The sequence below is a fragment of the Larimichthys crocea genome, chromosome XXI, assembly GCF_000972845.2.
Source record: "Larimichthys crocea isolate SSNF chromosome XXI, L_crocea_2.0, whole genome shotgun sequence".
NCBI classification, from domain to species: Eukaryota; Metazoa; Chordata; class Actinopteri; family Sciaenidae; genus Larimichthys; species Larimichthys crocea.
In genome coordinates this window covers 15788291-15802638 of record NC_040031.1, presented here as the reverse complement: position 1 = coordinate 15802638, position 14348 = coordinate 15788291, and positions in this window count along the sequence as shown.

Genomic DNA, 14348 nt, shown 5'->3' with positions numbered 1-14348 from the left:
CAGCAGTGTGCTTGGATGTGGATTATGTGTTGAATCTCATCATTTCAAAAATGCTTGCCAGTGCCATTCATTCCAAACAATCCTCTGAGCCTGTAATGTATTCTGAACCCTTGAATCTGCATATTTGCATACTGTAACAGAGTTGCAGCTGTGGTCTCAGAAGAGTTTATCATTATTTCACATTTATTTTGTCTCCCTAATTACCTAATTAATTCTGTTGTTTTGATTGTGGTGTTTACCGTTTGCTTTGTGGAGGCGTAATCCTGTTCTATTTGTCTGTTTGAAGAAGGAGCAGTCTCACTGAATTATTCATGCTGCGCTCCAGCGACAGCACAGCCGTTTAAATGATGAAGGCATTCGTGAAATCCTCTCTCTCTCTCTCTCACACACACACACACACACACTCTTTCTCTTTTTCTCTTTCTCACTCTTGCCTCTCTTTCTCTGCGAGTGCCCGAGGCGGTGGAAGTGGGATGTAAGGAGGGGAGAGGATTTCACAAGGCTCACAAGCGCACCTCGAATGAGGCGATGGGAAAACATGTCCCTCTAATGTGTCTGACCGAGCTCTGAGAGGGCCGGACTCAAAGCCATGTCTAATCTGACACCATAATGTGACCTTTCATCTCCACTTCTCACAGGAAACATTGCTCCACCCTGCACATTGTACATGCCTATGTCAGTTTATGTGTGTGTGTGTGTGTGTGTGTGCCTAGCCGGGCCGGGCCGAGGGCCCACTGAGCTGGAATGTGGACACTTGAGTCGACACAGGCCCTCTGGAGTGCTGCTGATGTGTCAAAACCTTGTTCACTGATTGGATATCACTGTGTCATGTGGTGGCTGGGTGTCCACTTCACACCTTCAGCTGTGACTTTTTCCAGTGTTGAGGACACTTGATAGAGCACAAGTCAGCAAAAGCGGTGGATCTATTCGAGGGTTACTGGCATCTGGGTTGACTTTTTTTTTTTCAAGAAATGCTGTTTCTTCACCCTCCGTGTGGTCTCAATGGTGTTCCCTCTCAAAGAGCACTTCTTCAGACACACAGGGAGGTAGAGGATGAGGAGGGAGGTGATGGGCCTCTCTGGGGATTGTCTGTTTGTAGTGTTTACTGCTAAACCCTTAAGGACTGCAAGCTCTTTCATCAGCACTAAATAGAACATAGTACACACTTCTCCAAGCTCTTTCATCAGCACTAAATAGAACATAGTACACACTTCTCCACTTGTGTTCCTCAGCTTTTAATGTCTTACTTTCCTCTCACACTTCTGTGCATTTAAAAATATATATATATATATAAATGCAACCTTTGAGTCTCAGGTGTCACTTATTTGTGTCTATGAGGATGGATTGGTCTCCTAGTGGCATCATATTCCTATTATACACTCATTTTCATGAAGGGTATCTTACACCAGCCGTCATTTGTTTGCAGCTTCTTTCATTATTTCCCCTCAAGATGACATTGTCCTTAAAATGCTCAAATCACAAGCAGTAGCTTTGGCTCTCTGGATGTCTGTTTCTTTTGATGATAGCAGGCTTGATGGACGTTATCAGCCACCACGACTCCAGGCTCAGACGAAAGCCTCGAGCATACAGTATGTATGGTTTTATTTAAAATCTTTTTTAATGTGTCGTTTTTTCTCTCTGTCGGCCCGTGGATCCTGCATTCTATTTGATCTGCCCCTAAACATACATCTTTAATCTTTGCTGCAGGCTGTGTGAGAGGGAGTGTGTCACTGCTTCACCACTGAGGCTTCTGGTTGGGGTTTTTTTCACAGCACTGCAGGCCCTGTGGGAGGCCTGCAGAGGGCAGCATACTAAACACAGCATCACCTCCTACAGCATCAGCAGCAGCAGCTCCTTTACACCTGCACCGACACCACCACAACCACAGCTATCTTTATTAACATGCATCTTCATTAACTCACTAGAGGAAGTCAGGGGGAGGAAAAAAAAAGAAATGAAAAAACACAACAGGCTGAGAATGAAACCATCATGGGCCCGCAGGGTGTTCTACTGTTTGTACTGACACAGAGGACGAGTTATGCTAATTGAGAGTTCTTTGCATAATTAGGCAGAAAAAACTTTATCATTATTATTAGTGGAGAATAGCCAGACAGAGGGTAATTTCAAGTTTCCCAGCAGGGTGCTGCCAGAGAATAGAAGGGAAAAGGACACACTCTCAATGTTATTCCTGCTGTCTTTTGATGCAGGGAGCATAATTCATCTAAGATACTTAGCCTGAGTACGCTTTAATGATGATGACTTTTCCCAATGTGATTTTTCAAAGTGTTTTAATGCATTGTCTTCATAGCGGATGTGTTTGCCGTTGGTAAATTCGAGGACTGCATATTAAGTTATCCACCTAAATGAGTTTTTTCTTTCAGGTTTAATGAGCCTTCACTTTTTGCCACTTTTTTCTTGTGTGTGTAGAGAGTATGATATGTTTGGTGCCGTGTGTGTGTGTGTGTTTGTCGTGACATCATGTGTGATACTGCTGAGAGATGGCTAAGAGGTGATGTGGCCAGCTGACTGGTTGGCTGGCCTCTCAGCCGCACAGAGCTGTGAGTAAGTGGGCCGTGGTTATAACGGGCATGCAGGGCAGTCACAACAGAGTGCTGAATCCATTAGTCCCTCAGCAGGTCATTAAGGTTCAATAAGATCCTGTGATATCCTGTTATACACTTTTCCTCTTCACCTAAATCCGATGATACCACATCCAGTGGATGCTGCTTTGCTAGAAGTTGTCTTTCCCTCCGAGCACAGAGCCTCATGTGCTTGCTTTAAGACTGTGAACGATGGTTTATGCCGCAGTAAGTATTCCTTTCAAAGGCTTTACAAGGCACTGGGGATTTAGAGACTGTACCACACTCATCTCATTTGTGTCAGGGCTTGGAAAAGGGAGCACTCTAAATACACGCTGCACCAATAAGCCGTATGGAGTAGAGTGGAGACGAGGGCTCTCAGATGTGAGGGAGAAACATTGCACCTGCCCCAGTTGTTCTCCGACAACATGGCCGTCTGTGCAGCGCCTGCTTCACGAATGCAGGGAACATTCCCTCGCTTCAAAGGTTCCCCTGCTTTTTTTCATCTCAGTGCTCCAGCCCACGGCCAGAACCACGGATTAATATTTCAAAACACGTTTCTTGCTTGCACCCCCCCCCCTCCCCTCTCTCTCTACTCTCTTCTCTCTATACCTCCCCCTCCCTCTTTTGCCCCCATGATTCCCTCCACACCTCCACACCTCCTCTATACCCCCGTCATCTCTCTCACACACACACAGCCCATTCCCTGTTCACCACTTATTCCCCCCCACCCCCACCCCCAATCCCCTCCATTCAAAACCCCCCAAAACCTGCCCGCCTGCTTGCTCGCCGAAATGTGTGATGTTTTTCCATATCTCATGTTTTGCTGCTCCAGTGCTCCCTTCAATCCAATCACCAGTGTGGTATGTTTTATGGATTAATAAGAAATGATCCTGGAAGGTCCAGTCAGGCTGTTGAGGAGCCAAAAGCAGAAGGATGAAGCAATGAAACGGATGGGGGAGAGGGGCAGGGTGCCGTCTGCAGTCGAATTTTAATGAGTACCAAGGGGAATATCCTATTTTTTTTTCTTGGGGTATCCTTCTGGTGCATCGCTCTAAATCACTGTCACACAAACAAGGTATTTCCCATCATGCCTCTGGTTTGGCTTGGTAACTGTGTCATCCTGTGGCACAGGCGCCTTACCGGCACACCTGCTCCGCCATCCTAATTGAACAGATGATCTGCCAATTTGTCATGTTTATCTTCAGAGGCGTTCTGGCGTCAATGCCCTGCTCTGCTCAGCCCCCTCAGAACACAGTGCAGATGTTAGCAGAGCTTTTTTTTTTTATGACAGATCTTGTAGTCATTACTGAATAATTCATCGCCGCGTTCATGTCTTTAGATAGCATCTCCAGCATCTTGCTCGCACTTTTTCGACTCCCTCTTTTTTTTTTTCTTCCCTCTCGAGCTCCTCACAAGGGAAAACTTTATTATTCTCCCCGCTGACAGCAAAGTATACGGATAAAAGATAATTGCCTGGCTTGACTGAGCCATTGATATGAAAATAGGATTGAAATTATTCACTGTGGTTTAAAGGTTAGTTGAAGGTTATTATTCAGGGAAAGGCGTGGAGTAGAAGAGTCTCTACGTACAGCCCGGTGGCAGGCCTGACAAGACATTTCTGAAAGGCTAATATGCTGCGCATGCTGCAAAGGCCATTCAATGAATAAACTGAAAGAGTCTCCTGAGATCTTAACATTGGGGAAGTCAATTATTTAGCAGAAAATTATGGCTCACTCTGTGCATAACCACGATATGCTTCAAATAAGATTGTGAGCTTGATTTTTCACCACACTCCAGAATCTTTTATTCAGATTATTATTTGTCCTTTCATTCAGCCTTTCATGCATGGTGGAATGTAATATGAACACTATAATGAAGAGGGAGAGGGCTTTCTCAACCAGTTTAATGTATTCGATCCGTTGCATGCTTATAGGCTTGTTATGGTTCAAGATGGACTTTGAACACAGGCTTAATAAATCACCTCCACCAGCAGTCGTCTGATGTTTCTGCTTAAGAGCCGCTCTGATGTCTGTGGTTGGCCCGTCACTACTTACGCCAGTCTCTATTACCATGGCAACTGGGGGGGATGTATGCAGGTAGCGTGCTGTAAGCTGGGAGAAGTCATGGTGTGCTGTTTGATAGCAGCCATACAGCAGCAGACTGCTCTCTCTGTCTGTCTGTCTGGAGGCGGATGGTCCTTTGTACACCAATATGTCGAGGCTGCAGAGTAAATATTCACTCAGATTTGTAATTTAAGTGTTTCTTTACAAATATTTTTTGGTTTATCTGTGTTGTCATACATCATCAGTTTAATAAAACATATTAGATATTGTTGGATCTAATCTAAACTCAATCTGTTAGGTATCATATTTTTCCTCTCTTCAATCACTAAAATATTTCCGTTCTTTATCTTTATTGAAAAAACTCCTCTTGTTAACAGTAAAGTGATGCATAACAAAAAAGTTGCCTGATCATTTTTCAGTATTTAAACCTTCATTTGGAAATTCTGAGTCTGCGTTGGTGATACTTTCATGTGAATACATCAAAGAGAAGTAGAGATGAGAGGTAGAAATAATCACACTCCTCCAGGGAGAATGCTATAGTTCACACCTCCTCTTCACCTGTTTCCTCACTCTCACTTGCACTATCCTTTTACTGTTCGGCTGAGGTTTGGTGTCTTCATCCAAAGATGCAGGTGTGATCATTCACCCGTTCGTTGTTAGTCAAAACCACCTCGTCTGCTCTCAAAATAGACAATTATTCAAATTTAGTTCATCAGAAATGCCTGTCATTCTTCCCACACTTTTCACAGAAATGCACAATTTGTCAAAGCCATTCAGCTGCACCGATGATTTTTAATAGAAATGTGTGAGTGCACATTCAGCTAAGCATTCGCTTTTAAATAGGAGACTCAGAATTTCAGGAATGTGTCTCATTCCTCCAGCTGGTTTTTATTTATCATCTCTTCCCCTCCTCGTGCTCTTTTTTGAAAATATATTATATTTTTTTACAATATAATTTGACATCAGGTACTATTCCTGCATTTAACTGATCGAAACAAACCGACCTGGCAGCAGAAACCTGTAAGGATTGGTTACCGGATTTATTGGTGAAGAGGTCTCGTGCAAGTGTCTCCACTGGGCCATACGGGGGCACAGTCCAGCCTCCAGTGCTGATGATAGACAACATGCTGTCGATATCTGCCTGCTCTTCTGTTTCAGGCTTGTAGTAAAGATCACTGACACCGTATCTTTCCCTCCTTCCTTCAGTCCTCTCCTGCACTGTGCAAAGAAATTGGATCCTGTCCTTAAAGCTAAGCACTTCAGGATGAAGTTTTTCTGAAGCCCAAACTGCTCGTGTGATTACAGACAGATCGATACCTTGTGGTGTCCCCAGCCAGCTCACCCTGCTGGCACAGGAAATGATGCGATCCATGCAGCTCTGACATTGACAGGCCCCAGAGAGGCGACAGCTTCACTTACTAGAAAAATGCTCTCCATTAGTGCTGCCGGGTGGCTCTACCCTGTCATTGTTATGCTAGCAAGACTGTGACATTTGTGTTATGTGGATGGCAAATGCCTTTCTAATCATCTGCTTGCAGCGCAATTTGAATTTTCATCAACTTTGATGGACAGCTCCTGAAGAATTATCATCAAGAAAATGAAATCTTCCCTGACCCTAAATGCCACGGCTGCTGCCACTCCCTGACGGTGTCCCACAGTGCTGGTGACAAAAGCTGTAGACGTCCGCACAGCATCTCCCCCTCGGGCTGCTGCCCTTTAGCTGTTGTGTTGCAGCTCAGAGGTTAAACCTCGTGACTTTTCACATAGTTGTGGAGTGGCCTGGTGATAGGCCACGTCCTTTCTCAGACCTCACAGACCCTCTGCCCAGGAAGTGGTGCTTGTATCCATGTCAGGGAGCAGCAGCACTTTAGGGCACGTGTTTTTTTTTTTTTTTTTATATGGCTGAGCCAGCGTCTCTTAAACCCAAGCACTTGTATTGACCCACCTCCCATCTCTCTCCTCTCTCTCCCTCTCATCCCCCACTGTTTCCTTGTTTGAAACAATATAGCCTGCCTGTTGTTATTGATTCCAGAAGATTGGGCCCCAGTAAGTGCTCCTTTGAGTCTGGTGTTATATTAAGCAATTGTTCCAACAGCAGATGACAGGGCTGGGAAGGTTTTGGCTGGCTCTAATAGGTCTGGTAATACCCGTGTGTTAATTGATTGGGCAGCAGAGGGAGGGAGGAATTGGCTGCACTGAGAATTCAAGACTAAGCAGCCGATAAATAAACACTAACTCAGAGCATTCCCTTACATAATATGACAAAATAGCTGTGGTCCAAGCAGCTAAATGTTGTCCTTTTATACCATAAATATGCCTTTGATAATCATGAAAGCATGAATCAAAAGAAATCTGAAAGTTTACACGTCCACTTCTTGGGGCACATCCATTCATACTCTGAATTTTTGTTGGCATTAGTGAAGCCTAACGTTATCCGGTTGGCCCTGCAGAGCGTATTTGCTAAAGTGTCTGAGCTGCACAGTCAGTAGCCAGACATTGTCAGCAGTACGAGGGCAGTATTGCATGGAGAGCTGTTTTTTATGGGAGCCACCCGAAGTAAATGCTCCATTCATCCTGTCTGTCTGGACTGGCTTCCATTTCCTCCTCTGTCACACGCATGATTAAGACCAGCTTGAAGCATTTATCACAAGGCCAGAACATGAGGGGGGCAGGTGGTTGGAGTGGTGGAGTTCAAGCGAAAAAGGAAACTGAGCCCACCTTGCTGTTTTTGTTTTACTAACATCCAAAACATCTCTCACTTCTCTGACATGTCAGGAAAACGTCAACAGTGAAATCCCCACCCTTCACTTCTCCTGTCAGCGCTGCACAGTGATGCAGCATCAGCTCCATGTGATGACATTATTTTGACAGTCATAATGCATTATGCATCTTATTCCATTAGCAGTGAGTGGTCATCGGTTGTTTTCAATGAATTCACAGTGTGCGTGTGCGTGCGCGCGCGTGTGTGTGTGTGTGTGCGTGTGTGTGTGTGTGTGTGTGTGTGTGTGTGTGTGTGTGTGTGTGTGCTTTGTTTTGGTCAAGTGAATCCCATTAGATACCATTTCCAATAACAGCATGTTTAGCTGCAGTTGTTGCATTTCAATAGAGAGGTAATTTGCTAATGGCACAGCCCTTATTAGAAAGCAATTATTATTAATTACCAGTGGGTGATACAAGAGCTGACTTAGCCCTTAAAGCCTTCTGTTTTTCTGCCAGTGTGGCCTGTGTGTCTATATTTGTGTGTGTGTGTGGGTGTGTGTGTGTGTGTGTGTGTGTGTGTGTCCGTTCTGTCTTTCTCAGAGATGATTGCCAGCCCCACACCATCGCCCTCACCTCCCACTGGCCTGCTGCCAAGCAGCGACATTGTCATTATCAGTGTGCCAGAGGGCTGGGTAAATGTCATTATTGTAGCTTGTGGATTCCTCCAGGGAATCAGCAGCTACCCGATTAATTTCTCTAACAGCCCGGGAAATATTTGTTGCATCACCAGCCTGGTTCATGGCAAACATCTATCGCTGCTATGCAATTAACGACATAGATCATTTACATAGTCACAGAGCTAATTTTCATAATGTTCCCTTTATTATCAGAGGAAGAAATTAACCCAGGAATTTATTTACACACCCACTGCAAATGGTAACAGTGTGCTAATTGGCTGTTAGATGATTAATAAGCTTATAGCACATGCTAATGAATGGTGCACTCACTGTTTCAGAGGTGCTCCAGCACTGTGCTTGTGTTTTGGCAGCTTAATTAGACAGATAATTATGTACTTGTTGCTTCCGCTTTCCAGCAAATACCATCAAACATTAAAAAAGATTAAACTGGCTCGCATTGCTACGAGCCAGTGTTGGTTCTCTGTTTTGTTATAAATGGCCACATTATGTCACGGCTCTGATTTGTTAGCGTTGCAGTAACACTGTGTTATCTATAGGCCACCATTGGTGCAGGTGCAGTTTAATGCATTAATCAACAGTGATTAATAAGAGCGAATATAGCCTATAAATGAAACTAGTGTTTTTCTCTCATTACATAATTTTTGTATGTAAAAAAACTAAAACACTCTTGAATGACACGAAGAGACATTTACCACTCTGATCCTTAAAACTTTTTTATTGTTTGACTTTGGTAATTCAGTAATGATTTATTATTCATTACACTCTTGCACTTAAAAGACTGCGTCCACTCTTGAATCGTGCCTCGGTTCTTTAGAGGGATTCATGAAGCAAAGACTAAAATGACAGGGTTTGTCTCAGTAGACTGCTGCTTTCACTCACTGTATAATACTGTTGCGTAAGCATGTTTAACACGTTGCTGGCTCACTATCCTGATGCATGGTTTGCATGAGGAGGATGGTAAGAAAGCACAATTTCTTTCCTGTTTTAAAGTTCTGGTTTCTCTAAACATAAAGCGGCACTTTGTAGATAATTACTGCAGTTTTCAACTTTCCTTACATAAGACCCAATTTGGAGGAGCTCTGTCTTTACAGGGAATTCACTTGGTGGTTTTGTTTTCCATCTGCTCTGTATAGAATAAAAGTCAGTGGCTGTCTGTGCCGTGGTGGTGAATCCTCTGGGAAAGCTGGGCTATGAATATTTGATGTAAATCCTCCTTTTTATCACAGACACGGCTCAGAGCAGGAATCCTCATTGATCTGGTGTTATAATCACAGATTAAAAGAACTCTCCCCAAACAATTCCCTGATTAAAGCACTGTTTATACGCTCCGCTCATGACCAAGTGAGATTCTGAAGAAAGCCCCTGTAGGATGAGCAGAGCCGTCTTTAATGTGGCTCCCACTGGCTATTGTGAACACCAAGTCTCTGGATCTGTTTCAACTCATTAGCTCCAAAAGCTCGGCCTGAATCTCACATGTCATGCTTATGAATCAAACCCACAGAGAGATGAGGAGATACAACAGAAAGAAAAGGTGAAAGAAGCATTTTTCAGGTTTCAACACATTCGTTTTACTGTGCATGTTTAATGTTGTCTGTTTCACACCGAGATGATACAACACATTAACTTCTCTTTCACATGTACAGAGCACTAATTCTAATTTCAAATTCAATTATAGCGTACATGTTTTCTGCCTTCTCTGATATATTACCATTTGACCTCTACTCAAAGGTTTACCGGAACCCCAATCCTGAATGCTGATTGAAGAAACTGGCTCCTCGGTTCTGCAGAGACAGATAAATACCTAAACTGCAAGCCAATCGTATTTCAATGGGCTCTTGGCCTCCCGTCAAACCTCCATTTGTGAGTTTAAATGATTGGTGAATTTCATCTTAATTACAACAAAGACGAGCCAAGCCCAGAGTTCATTCTCATCTTGTTCGGTTTGCCAATTATGGATGTGGCTGGCAACGCAGTGGCTTCCACCTCTCATTTCTCAAACCCATATTGTCCCCGGAGCAGAGAAGATTGGTACGTGCCCGGCTTCCCACCGCTGTGCTCAAAAAATGAAGCAGATGAGATTACTCTGTGTGCATAAAGATGGTTTCACCTAATATCAACTTGGAGCCTGTCCCATGCATACTAATCATATGGATGTTCCTTCATACGAACAAGCTCTCACCTTCATTAGTGTCTGAAATGAAACATAGTTTTTTTGTTGTTTTTTTTTCATGTGATTGATATTCCAGAGAAGTTTACCAAGTGAGAGACTTCCGAGAATGATAACAGTGACAGAGCTAGACTGTATAGCTTCTCCTTCACAGGCCTGTCAGTACTAAAGAATAAGCTGGCTATCGAGCACATTAATACATAAGAAATCAGGACAAAGAGGGGTATTTTTGTCTCTCTGCTGTGAGATAGACTGTTAATTCATGCTTTTCCATATCAGATTAAATTTGCTTTCTTCATGCATGTGCTAAAGATAATCTGTTCCAGTGCTCAGAGTTATGATTATCCTGGTGGCAAGGACAGAAAGATAGAGAGGGCTATAGCAGCCCCAAGTAATTAAATTAGCCCTGAATGGCTAATTGGATCAATTTGGAAGGCAGACACTGTCAAGGATAAGAGTAATCATCTATGCAGTAACAATCTTTTATTGCTCAGACACGTCTTGTAAAAAGACAAGGTGTGATCCCGAAGGTTAATGTAATTACTGTCCAATTCTCTCACTCACTGTGCACAATAATGCTAATTAATCTTAGATTTCTGGACTATAATGAAGCGCGACAAGTCAGGTAATGCTGATTATAGTATTTAGGACATGACTGAATATTCTGTGTTATTTCCTCATCCCAGGCTTGGCGATGATGCTACAATTAGTCCATTCGTTTCTCACACTTTTACAAGACTATTGGCTTCAAAGCATTCGATCTACTGCAAAGTGAGTATATTTTGTTCTCATCTGCATGGCGTTTTAGTATGATAGTCATGCATTTTACTCCAATAAAGCAGTGATTTACATTTCATCCAAGGCGAGCTCTCCGGGCTCAGCGAGGTGTAAAGCAATGTAATGAGAGGGAGACTTGGCTTATGAACAGAGCATTCATATTCATTAGCAGCAGGCATTAACATATGATGCCCGTGACAGATCTCTGATGCATGTTTTATGAATGCAGTTAATGGCACGCTGACAGCACGGCAGGCCATAAAGGACCAGAGCAATCCACCAAATGAAAGCCACGGAGTAGTGGGACGATTATTGATTCTCCCCTGTGTCCTATTGATCTCTGACGTTTTCATCTGGCACAGAGCTGCTAATCTGCTGTGTATCAGAGAGACACCCACCGTGCAGCCCATTGACTCTGCTATCAATAGCCACAAAGCTGGATATCATTAAATCCTCATCACTTTGTTTCCCCCAGCCTGCCGCCATAGACGACTGAGCACTCTGCGTGACCTCTGAATAACCACTGTCCACTGGCTTGTTTATGGCCCCGGCTCCCGGTGTGTGACATTTACTGCCTCTTTTTTTTAATAGGCCAGTGTAACAGCTCTGCTGTACACATAACTGATATTGACCACAGCCTCAGAGTGCGTGACTGGACATGAGTTTATCCTATCAAGTGAGCACAGGTAGTAGGTCACCCACAGTCACCAGAAAATACACTCAGCAAATATCTTTTTATTTGTCACTGTTAGAAAAAGATTGGAAGGATATAGAAGACAACTCTGCACATTGTGATCTGGAGGGAGTGCACCAGTGTGCAAAAAAATAACCCAAATGATGCCATAGTGATGTCATCAGGGAAATCTTGTGTCATCAGGGAAAAACAGTGTGTTTCAAACTGGACATGTGGAGCTGGAAAGACATGTGACATGCAGGGAGGGTCAGTGAAAAATGTTGTCAAGTTTTATTTTGGGAAATGTAGTATCTTGTATTTTTGGATCTTGACCCATACTACGAGGGGAAAATGAAGGATTTCTTTGCCCTTTTATCCGTCTTTGACGAGCTCTTCAACTTTATGGATGTGCCATACTAAACTGCTGGAGTAGCCTTTTAACATGCTGAGTAACCTTTAAGATATAAAGAGGAACATTATGACTTGCCTGAGTATGCTAAGCATGAATATGTCAGGGGTCAGCGTATGATGATACTTCCATCATTGTTTCCAAACTGCAGTTACCAGGGTGACAGTGGTTTCTAAAAGGACAGAGGAGAGACTCATCAGCCGGGCGACATCAATGAGAAACATACTTCAGTGCTGACAGCACAGGAGGAGCCACCCTCCCCCAGAGAGTGTGGCACCAGGGAGCAAGGACGGGTGATGTGGGGATCGATGGTGCTTAAGGTATGGGGGTGACAAGGACAGGTGCAGGGGAGCGCTATACCATGGTCCATTAGAGACGGAGGCCTCCTGCTGAGAGCAGACAGCATGATAAACAGCTTCAGCTCTGATAATCGTCCGGCTGATCAATAGCCTGTCCGCCTGTTGTCCCCAAGGGAGGGGCAGGAGCTGCAGCCACGACAGCTGACCCCCAGGTCATGTGTCTGTGTGTGTCTGAGGGCGGGGGAGGGAGGTCTGGGAGAAAACTATCACTGAATCAGGTGGAGCATCACATTGCCCTCTTGACCTTTTTGCCTAACCTTATCTTCATAGTGTAATAGAATCATCCAAGCATATCCAATTAGTATCTGCATGTCCTTCACTTAAGCTCTAATGGTTTATTCATAGTAGTACATAGGGAGACATTTTCACATCCTCCACTGTCATTCTCACTCAGTGTACTTTCCTCCAGCTGCCTCTGCGCTGCACCCCTATTCCCTTTGGAGTATTCGTCCCAATAAGCCCAGGGTGCACAGATGGGTGATTGTTACTCTTGCCCATTAGAACTGGAGTTGACATGATTTGTTTTAATAATCATTAATTGTTTTTGTCGTGTTTTTAAGCAACAGTGCCAAACACACTCTGGTTGCAGCATGTTAAATGTGACATTTTGGCTGTTTGTTTTTTGCGTCCTGTGATTAATGGCAAAATGTCTTTGGATTCTGGATAGAATAACCAATTTAAGGATTTTCTTGATTTTATGAACAGAAATGAAATAACCATCGGATGGACTGAAAATAAAAATTAGCTGCAGCCCTGACTAGATCAGAAAAACATGACATGTAGAGGCAATGGTCACAATATTTAAGCGAATATTGGACAGCATATCCAATATAGTCATGGAAAATGACTACTACTACTTGTACATATTACTCCATGGCATTTATTTGACACATATACATGTTACTTTGCATATTCCACATAAAAATCACATGAGCAGCCTTTAAAATATGATGCACTGATAGACCGAAAATGTATAAAAAATGAGCACTTCCACCAGATGCAGCCATTAAAAATGTGTTTACGCATGGATGCCTCAGTAATATTACAAGCCAATAATTTCATCAGCAGATTAAATTTGCATCATGAGTATGTTTACTTTGTGTCATATTTTGTCCATAATTATTTTGTACTTCAGTATAATTTTGAATACAGGAACTAAAACCTGAATGCTTCCAATGATTTTCTTGTCATACTGTCCGGTAACAGTAAAGCTTTGGGTTGTAAGCTGCAGCAGTAGATGTTTGTTTGATCGCTGATAGTCTTTGAGGGTCTTGTGACTGTGAGGGAATCTGGGGGATTAGTCCCACAGTGCAACAATGAGGGATTACAGAAAAAATATCACAGACTGAGCTGTGGATACACTGGATGTCTGACAACCCTTGACCTATTGTGGCTGAAACACAACCACTCTAATCACTGAAACACTGATCTGAGCCAAGATTTTCAAGACATTATTGAATTTAATAAATCAAAGAAGCTGTGGTTTAGTGGCCTTGTAGTAGTGGAATATGAAAATGTCCCAGACTCTTACACAGAAACACAATTGCACATCAATTTTTATATTCATTATTCATTTTGTGTGTCTGAGTACAAATAGATTAATTTAGCTAGTTTGTCAGGACTGCCTGATTAATTTATTGTCACAATGGAAAGGAGCATAAAAATGTTTTGTCATGCAAAAACCTGGCAAGTGTATAAAGTCACAAAAAAAAAAGTGACATGTTTTTGGCTAAGTATTTGAAAGAAGAAGAGGAAGCAATAGCGTTTCAGCAAGTGGTTGCAGCACTGCATCCGTAGGCAGATGTGGAAAAACAACATCAACTGTGGCTCGCACACACACACACACACACATACACACACTGTAGTGTTGTCACTCACTGAGTCAAGACCACATGTCTGCTCTGAAGTCCTTTCTTCTCA